The 8,791-nt window shown below is 39.6% G+C and overlaps 1 long non-coding RNA gene across 1 annotated transcript; it reads right to left on the bottom strand.

Moving 5' to 3' along the window:
- Positions 1-7,483: 7,483 nt before the first annotated feature.
- On the bottom strand, positions 7,484-8,328 carry LOC109215083. Its single transcript, XR_002066309.1, has 2 exons — positions 8,118-8,328; positions 7,484-7,951 (listed from the first exon to the last, which is right to left on the bottom strand). It is a non-coding gene; the product is annotated as an uncharacterized LOC109215083 (long non-coding RNA).
- Positions 8,329-8,791: the final 463 nt, after the last annotated feature.

Raw genomic sequence — 8,791 nt, 5'->3', positions numbered from 1 at the left:
CTTACGAGTTCTTGAGATTTTTCTTTGATTTTGATGCTAAACTTGAAGTTCTAAGTGTTATTTGGCGATTTTATCGCATGAGTAAGTCCGTATGATGTTTTATGTTAGTGTGCATGTTTGGTTTGGAGCCCCGAGGGCTCGAGTGAGTTTCGGAGGGGGTTCAGGATGTTTTGAACTTAGAATTTCTGCTGTGATAGCTGTTGCAGGTGCACAGTGAATTTGTTCTTCGCGTTCGCGTGGCTTCACTCGCGAACGCGTAAGGCAAATTTCCTCAGGGGTCATTTTGTTCTTCGCGAACGCGGAGCTTAGGACGCGAACGCGAAGCTCTGGTGGGTTACCCTTCGCGAACGCGTTCTAGCCCACGCGTACGCATAGAGTTAGTGGGCCTGGGGGAGGGAGCTCGATTTGTTCTATGCGAACGCGGCCTTTTGACCGGGAACGCGAAGTCTTGAGGAGCAAAAGCTCCGCGAACGCGGGCCATCCAATACGAACGCGAAGGCCATATGGGCCTGCCCCATCGCGAATGCAGCAGGCCCATCGTGAACGCGATGAAGGCCTGCCCAGTCTTTTCAAAACAGATTTAAAAACGGGCAGAACCCATTTTCTTCATATTTTCGAACTACCAAGACCTAGAGGCGATTTTCTTCACACAAATTCATCCCTAAAGTGTTGGTAATCAATTCTAAACTTTACTCTTTCAATTACCCAACGTTTTCATCACTTTTTAATCAAAAATCAAGAATTTTCATGGTAGAAATTGGGAATTTGGGTAGAGTTAGGGCTTTTTGAATAATTGGAATTTAGACCTTGTTTTGGGGTCGGATTTCGAAACTAATTGCATATTCGGGGTCGTGGGTGAATGGGTGATCGGGTTTTGGTCCAAACCTCGAGTTTTGACCAAGCGGGCCCGAGGTCGATTTTTGACTTTTTGGGGAAAATGATAGAAAACCTATAATTTAGCATTGGGGTCGAATTCTTTAGCATTTATTTATGTTGTGAAATTAATTTGGGTTAGATACAAGTAAATTGGAGGCAAGTTCTAAAGGGAAATCGGTGTTTGAGGCTTGAGTTGGCCGTGGAAGTTCGAGGTAAGTGTTTGGTCTCACCTTAGCTTGAGGGAATAGGTATTGTGCCTTATTTGCTATGTGCTGGTGTAGTGTACGACGTATAGGTGTGGTGACGAGCATCTATACGTTGGTGTCGAGCATGCCCGTGAGTCTTAAATTGTGATCGTTGTGCTCCTTAATAATTACTACAAATGCCTAAATTGTTGATTATCCATGTTGAGCAAGACTTATGAGTATCTTCTTGGTATTTGGTTGATGTTGAGCATTGGCTCTAGTTGAGGTTCATTTGTGAAGTTAATTGTTGGTACAAGTTTGGTTATAGCTGATTCCCTTGCCGGGACGGACGTACATATTCTTATTGTTGATTCCCTTTCCGGGATGTTGTTGTTGCTATTGTTTGGGTGAGGAAAGAGTGATAAAGCCCGAAGGGTGATGCCGTGCACATTCATACTTATGCATATGGTGAGGAAAGAGTGATAAAGCATGAAGGGTGATGCCGTGTATATTTACGTTGATATTGATGCATATGGTGAGGAAGAGAGATAAAGCACAAAGGGTGATGCCGTGCACATTTCTAATATTTATATGGTGAGGAAGAGAGATAAAGCACGAAGGGTGATGATGTGCACACTTTCATTATTTGATTGCATTGGTGAGGATAGAGAGTAAAAGCACGAAGGGTGATGTCGTGCACTTATTGCCTGTTTGTCATGATTTCTTGTTATTGTCAGTTCAGGTGCCTTAACTGTTTTATTTCGTTATTACTGTAAATCTTTATGTTGGTATTTCCCCCATAGCATGTTACCCTTCCCCTGTTACTTTTGAATTACTTCTATTACTATTATTCTGCTAGATGCTGTTTAATTGCAGGTTATTTGTTGTTGTGTCCTAGCCTCGTCACTACTTCGCCGAGGTTAGGCTCGGCACTTACTCAGTACATGGGGTCGGTTGTACTGATACTACACTCTGCACTCTTTTGTGCAGATCCCGGTACTGGAGCATACGGACCTTAGCGAGGGGTTGCTGCCTTCAGTCCGTCGGAGACGCGAGGTAGTCCTGTAGGCGTCCGCACGCCTTGGAGGCCCCTTTCTATCTAGTTTCTTTCTGTTCTTTTTCTATTTCAGAGACAGACATGTACTTTCTTGTTCAGACCCTATATCTAGTATTCTTAGATAGTCCGTGAGATTGTGACACCAGTTCTGGGTGGTTTATGTTTATGGATTCGTATTGGTATTAGCTAAATTGTTAAATTTCGTTCTTTTCGCATTATTATTTCCGCTGCTTATTATATGCTAATTTGAAATTGTTAAGAGATTAAAAATGAAAAGGGTAAATTAATCGGAATAGTTGGCTTGCCTAGCTTTCTCTAGTAGGTGCCATCACGACTCCCGAGGGTGGGAAGTCCGGGTTGTGACAGGTACAAATCTCTGTGTATTTTCTGTTGATTCTTACTTACCCTAAAACTAGGGTTTTCATATCTCTTTACATCGAACCAAAATGGTTCGATTCTCTTATTTTAACTGTTATTATGTCCATAGTCGTCATATCTTACTATTTTTGTGTATATTCTGGTAATTGGTTTAGAGAGCATTCCGCCAGTATTTGGCAGCTTTCACTTTCAACCCGATTCACCGCCTACGTGCCCTTTACGCCCAGTCATTCCGAAGAACACTTCCCCCCCCCCCCCCCCGTCTTACCGCGGCTGCTGGCACGGAGTTAGCCGGGGCTTCTTCCTCGAGTCGAAGAGCTGAGGACTGATCTACGACCACCCTCTCACTCACGGCACACATGCTATATGTGTGATGCCGACACCCTGATCTAGACATCCACTTATTTGTTTTTCCTAAAAAACTAGGGTTTGCTTGACTTCTCCTAAATTGATTCTGAATCAATTTCGCATGCTATTCTTTCCTTTTTTTAAGATTGATTGGTTGTTTTTTCTTGTTTGTGTGTTTAACTTTGCTACTATAAAAACCCACTCCCCTTCCCCTTTCTGGAAGGACTTCAATCACTATTTTTCACAAAAAATTAAGGTTTCTATTTTGTATTTGCTTACTACTCTATTCTGTTTGGCTCTTGGCTGGCTGAAAGACAAGACCACCTGATTTCTACTTTTCTCGACCTCTCTTGGGTGTGAGCACTGCCCTGGGTTCTTGAAACCCTTAGAACTTGACACATTCGAGACTCTGGATCCTTACTGTAGTTCTTTTCTTATTTATTGAACAATCACTGGTTAGTTTCTAACTTTCGCAATGTTTATTACGTTCTAATTAGCATGTTCTCTGAATTGCATGATCTAATATGTTCTCCTGACTCTTTTCCTGTTTAATTCTGCTTATAATTGCTAGCTTAATGATGTCTTTGCACCTAACTTAGTTAATTTAGACAGAATAAAGCATGCTTAGTTAGTGTTGTTTTGATTACATGGTTTAATCCATGTTCCTCTACCTAACTATGAACTTCCAGTGATTAATTGATGTTATTGACCTGCCCCAGCTTGTTTAAGACCTTTGCTCTAAATGTTGTATGCTCCTATGACTATTGTTGCCACTCTATGCGTCCTTTCCATGACCTATCTGTACCTCTAATAACTTGTGATCTTTTTGAAACTAATCTTCTTTGACTAATGCCCTCTATGATACCTGATCCTGTTTGTATTATACTGTTTAATCCTGAGTTTGGTATAATATGATCCTTTAAGTTCTAAATTGGTTGCATTACTTGGTTTTATTAGCCTAATGCCCTTGGCTATTAACTTTGCAATCCTAGATTCTTTGTCTCTCGGCATATGTTACCCTGCCCAATATGTTAGTTCATGTTCATTGTGTGATTATCTTATAAGTTTGCAAATGCTTTTCCAAACCTATTACTTTACTATTATTTTCACTGGTTATCTCCTGTCATGAGTTTAATTCTGGGCTGGCTGAAAGCCAAAGCCCTCCCCCCTAAGTTTCCTCTATCAACCTCCCTAGTGTGAGCCTTTGGAAACTCTGACGCACTAGGGTCCAAGGTTCTTTTCCACTTTTCCTAATTGCTCAACTTTGCACCCTTTGATCACCTACTGGATAAACCAGTTGGTTTGTGTAAATGGCTGTTGATTAGCTCTGGCTACTGGGTTTTGGCCATGAAGATTGTTTCTGGGCTATGTTGAAGCATGTTGGATATGATATTGAAGGCCTGGCCAGGATGGGTATACTTTGAGCCCGCCTTAGGCCCACTATAGCTATTTTGATTCTGTAATTTATTTCACTCATTGGGTCTGTAATAATGTTGTAATAACAATTGGGTGTTAGTAAAATTGGGAAAATGGGTTTATTCTAATTGTTTGCATGAACGGGTACAAATCCTGCCTATAGGTGTATAATTTGCTCGAACATGTTCTGCTACTATGTGTGTTAGATAACCTTCCTATAGGAATTGAGTGTTTAATTCGTTTAACATATTCTGTTTCTACATGTTTGTTAGATATCATGTCTATAGGAAATAAAATGACCAATGTTTCAATTTGCATTATAGCATGTTCGTTAGATACTATGACCATAGGGTTATGTTAGTTTATGTTCTGCAAATCTGCATTTTAGGAATCATGCCTATAGGGTTTTAACTGGTTAATGTGATGTTGTTATAATTATTCACTTAGGAGACATGCCTATAGGAGCTAAAACCAATTCAATCGCTAATTGCAGAAATCCTGCCTATAGGGTAATCCTACTCGCTTTTTAAGTGCTAATATTAAACTTTCAACACCGTTTCGTTGCCACTATTAGAAAGCATGCCTATAGGATCAAACTAAGTAATTCTGAATGTCTTACATGGCTATCACTACTAATTACTGCGTAAATCACCTAGATAGCATGTCTATAGGTTTTTAATCGCTTATAACCTGCAATCAGTAGGCAATTGTATAGTCGCTCAGAAGTTATATCTAAAATGGCACCTTGCATATGAAACTGCCTGCATGTTTGAATTCCTAGGTCACATAGAAACCATGTCTATAGGGCTTAATGACTTTAACGCGTTTCAATTTTGTACTGTTAAACGCCTAATTTGTTTGCATGCGTTTGTTGTCTAAGTGTGGAGGCTAACTTGAGCCCTTAATTGCTTTTACATGAAGTCCAACTCGTTTTGTATGTCGCCTAGTTTTCTAATTTTGAGCAACCTAAGTTAAGTTTAGAGCCACCCAAAATAGAGGTCCAAACGCCTCCTGGACCATAGGCATGGGACGGGTAGTGCACGCATAAGGTACGACTTAGAATCAATTAGTGCGCCTTAGGTAACAACTTAAAGATAGTAATCGGGTAGCAGGAGATGATAGTCTGTGCCCGCTGAATAATACGAGTAACACCCCATCTCGAGGGAGTTATGAAGTATTATTTATATTGCACGGGGTGATCCTTTAGGCTAAAAAAACTTAGGACACCCTCTCCCATCTTGTCTTAAAATCAATTATTTATGTTTATTCAAGGACTTTTGATAATAACTTCCCAAACTTCTTGCTTTTCTCTATCCTTGTTTATCTGACTAATTCATATAATTCGTGTTCGGCCGGGACCAACAGTTGTGGACCCCGAAGAGTGCCTAACACCTTCTCTTCGAGGTAATTTGAGCCCTTACCCGATATTTGGTGACGCAAACTGATTAAACCAGAGTTATTTGCAAATAGGTGCCCTAACGCACCTCAAACCCGTTAGGTGGTGACTCTCTCTTTTAACACCTTCCTTAAAAGAGTTGTCACGTGTCGAAACCTGATTTCGCGAGAAAAAAGGGGTGCGACAATGCCTTAAGTCCTGATACATCTTAGTGGCACCCGGATAAATGGAGTACCGCGAACTGTGGGCCTCTTGAAGAATCAACTCATGCAAACCATCTACATTGGGCACACATAGCCTGCCCTACATTCGTAACACACTGTCATCCCCAATAGTGACCTCCTTGGCATCGCCGTGCTGAACCCTGTCCTTGAAGACAAGCAAATGGGGGTCTTCACGCTGACGCTCTCTAATATGATCATAAAGAGAAGACCGAGAAATCACACAAGCCAAAACTCGACTCCAAAACATCCAATATAAAAAAACAGGTTGGCCAAGGCCTGAACATCCAATGCTAATTGCCTCTCCGTTGCTGGTAGATATGCTAAAATGCCCAAGCTCTCCCCCTATCGAACCAAGGCACCGGCCACCACTTTAGCCTTTCCGGGATGATATAGAATGGTGATATCATAGTCCTTGAGCAACTCTAACCATCTCCGCTTACGCAAGTTAAGATCCTTCTGTTTGAACAGATGTTGTAGACTCCGGTTGTCACACCTCCTTTTTCCCGAGGGGATAGAGAGTTTTTTCTAATTAAAGTGACGCTATCGAAATGAGATTATTTAATTAATCAGAGTCACCACTTAGGTTAGTTTATGGTGTCCCAAGTCACCGGTTTATTTTAAATCCCAAATCGAGGAAATTTGACTCTGTTTAAAAGTCTGTGCAAACCGGAAGAACGGGTAAGGAATTCAGTTAACCCGGGAGAAGTGTGAGCCACTCCCGAGTTTCGTGATTTTAGAATGGTCGCTCAACTATTAATAATTGGCCTACTTATATGATTTAATTATACATTTAAACCTATTTGCATTTTTATTCCTCTTACCGCTTTTATTATATTTATTGCGTTTTAAGCTTTTATGGAATTAAACTGAGACGAGCCACATTGTCGTACACTCATTGTCTACACATATCGCAAATCGCGCCACGTGAAATGCACCCTCAATCTACAACGTGTTTAATTTCATTATTGTTTGAAGTTGTGGTCGAGTCACGTGAAACGCACACTCGAATTGGGGATTACGTATCATGACTATGCCATGGGAACCGTACCCATAGTCACGATGATTATTATTAATCGCGCCTAAAGCAACTAGGATGTTTGTGATTCTATTATCCTAAAATTTGGGATTTGCGCGTGAAATCTAGAGCTTATGGATTTAGACGGCATGAATGCAAAATGCCTTTGTTGCTTATTAAATTGTTCTACTAGTTAAACAACTATCGCATATCCTAAACTGGAGGGCCAAGAAATGGAGAGATTAATTAATTAAGAATTTGACTTAGGATCAGCTGACGTGAGACTACTGATTTTAGGAGCTGACAAATGCTTCTGATAGATTCATTTAATTGCTAAGATGGCTAATAGTTGGTTTCACAATATCGTGTACACATGAAGAAAATACTCACGTTCAAACCTAAACCAGATCTGTTGCAAACATTTCTGGGCCTGCAATTGAGTCGAAACGATATAGTGTGGGAACCATTAGGTCCCAAATTGGGCATACAGCCATGTTAGGCCAAATAATTGGTCCAACGACCTTTGAAAGCAACAACACAGTAATCCCAAACTAATGACTTTTGTGCACAATTGGAAAGAAAGAAAGATAATTAAACCAAATCTAAGCATGAATTCATTTTATCCAAATTCAAGGTCATATCATCCACTTATGAACACATAAACAACAACTATTTTTTATCATCTATACAACTTGAACCCAGAAAAGGATAACGGCATTAGTTCTACTTATAAATAAACGAATTTCCTTAAAATTTCCAAATCTGCATATAACAGCTTAGCCATATCCTGTGATCAGCCCTGAAGCTCCACTTCTCGTACATGCTTCTCAACTAAATTCCATCTTTCAAACTCATACCACAAAATAAAATGAGTGTCGATTCAATCACACTTTAGACAGGAACAAAAGATAGCCTGTCTGATTGATGACTCCAAAAACACACTAGGAAAACATTACAATGTTCAAGCAAATTTGTAGGGCTTGAAGCAAATTTAAAACAAAGGCAGATTCACCTAGTTAAATGTAATGTCTACATTATGCAAGCCAGAAGTAGTACCTGATTATGGCAAGATCAACAAAATAGAAAATAAGTCTTTGAAGTTAAAGTGAAACAATAGCAATATCAGAGTAATAATAGCAGAAACAGCAAGCTGACGCTAAATCCAACTCCAAAATAACACCAGAAAAATAAAAATAATCAAATAACAGGAAGGGAAACCAACTGAGGATAATCTCCAGAAAACCAGTGAATATCAAGAGTCTACATCTAATCTGCCCAGTGTAAAATCAATGTGTGTGATTTTTGTGTGTGAATATTGCAGAAAATCACCTCTGTGTGTGAGGAGTATATGCTCCCTTATATGAGTGTTGGTGTGCAAGATATATGTAATGAAAGAGAATAAGGGAATCTGCCAGCATCCCCTTAAAATTAGGAGATTGGCATCTTTTAAAACAGAAATGGACAGCTGTCTAGTTTTTCAACATCTTTTATTAATAGTTTTTGACAGCTTCCCTTTCTAGAAGCTTCTTTCATTTTTCAGATATATTATTTTCTAAAAACACTTCAAAAACCCTCCTAGATTCCTTTATTTCAGTTAACTCCAATAAGATCCTAATAATTTACAAAATAGGACAAATAAAACGGGGCAAAGACCAAAATAGAGCAAAGATCAAAAGAGGAAAACGATTATGCAATTTAACCTAGTGGATGATTCTAACAAACCAAGTATTTCAGCATTTAAAATCTAAATCGACCACAACCCTGAATAAAACTAAGCATGAATCAGATTGAAATGAGGTGGGAACAATGGTTAATGCATCATTAAACAGGCAATTCAAATGATAATTCCAACAAAACCAACTAAGTGTAATTGAAGCTAATGCTAAAACATGCTGT

This window comes from Nicotiana attenuata, unplaced genomic scaffold (assembly GCF_001879085.1).
Source record: "Nicotiana attenuata strain UT unplaced genomic scaffold, NIATTr2, whole genome shotgun sequence".
NCBI lineage: Eukaryota > Viridiplantae > Streptophyta > Magnoliopsida > Solanales > Solanaceae > Nicotiana > Nicotiana attenuata.
Note: the sequence above shows the minus strand (reverse complement) of the source record. Positions and strands in the feature narration are given on the sequence as shown.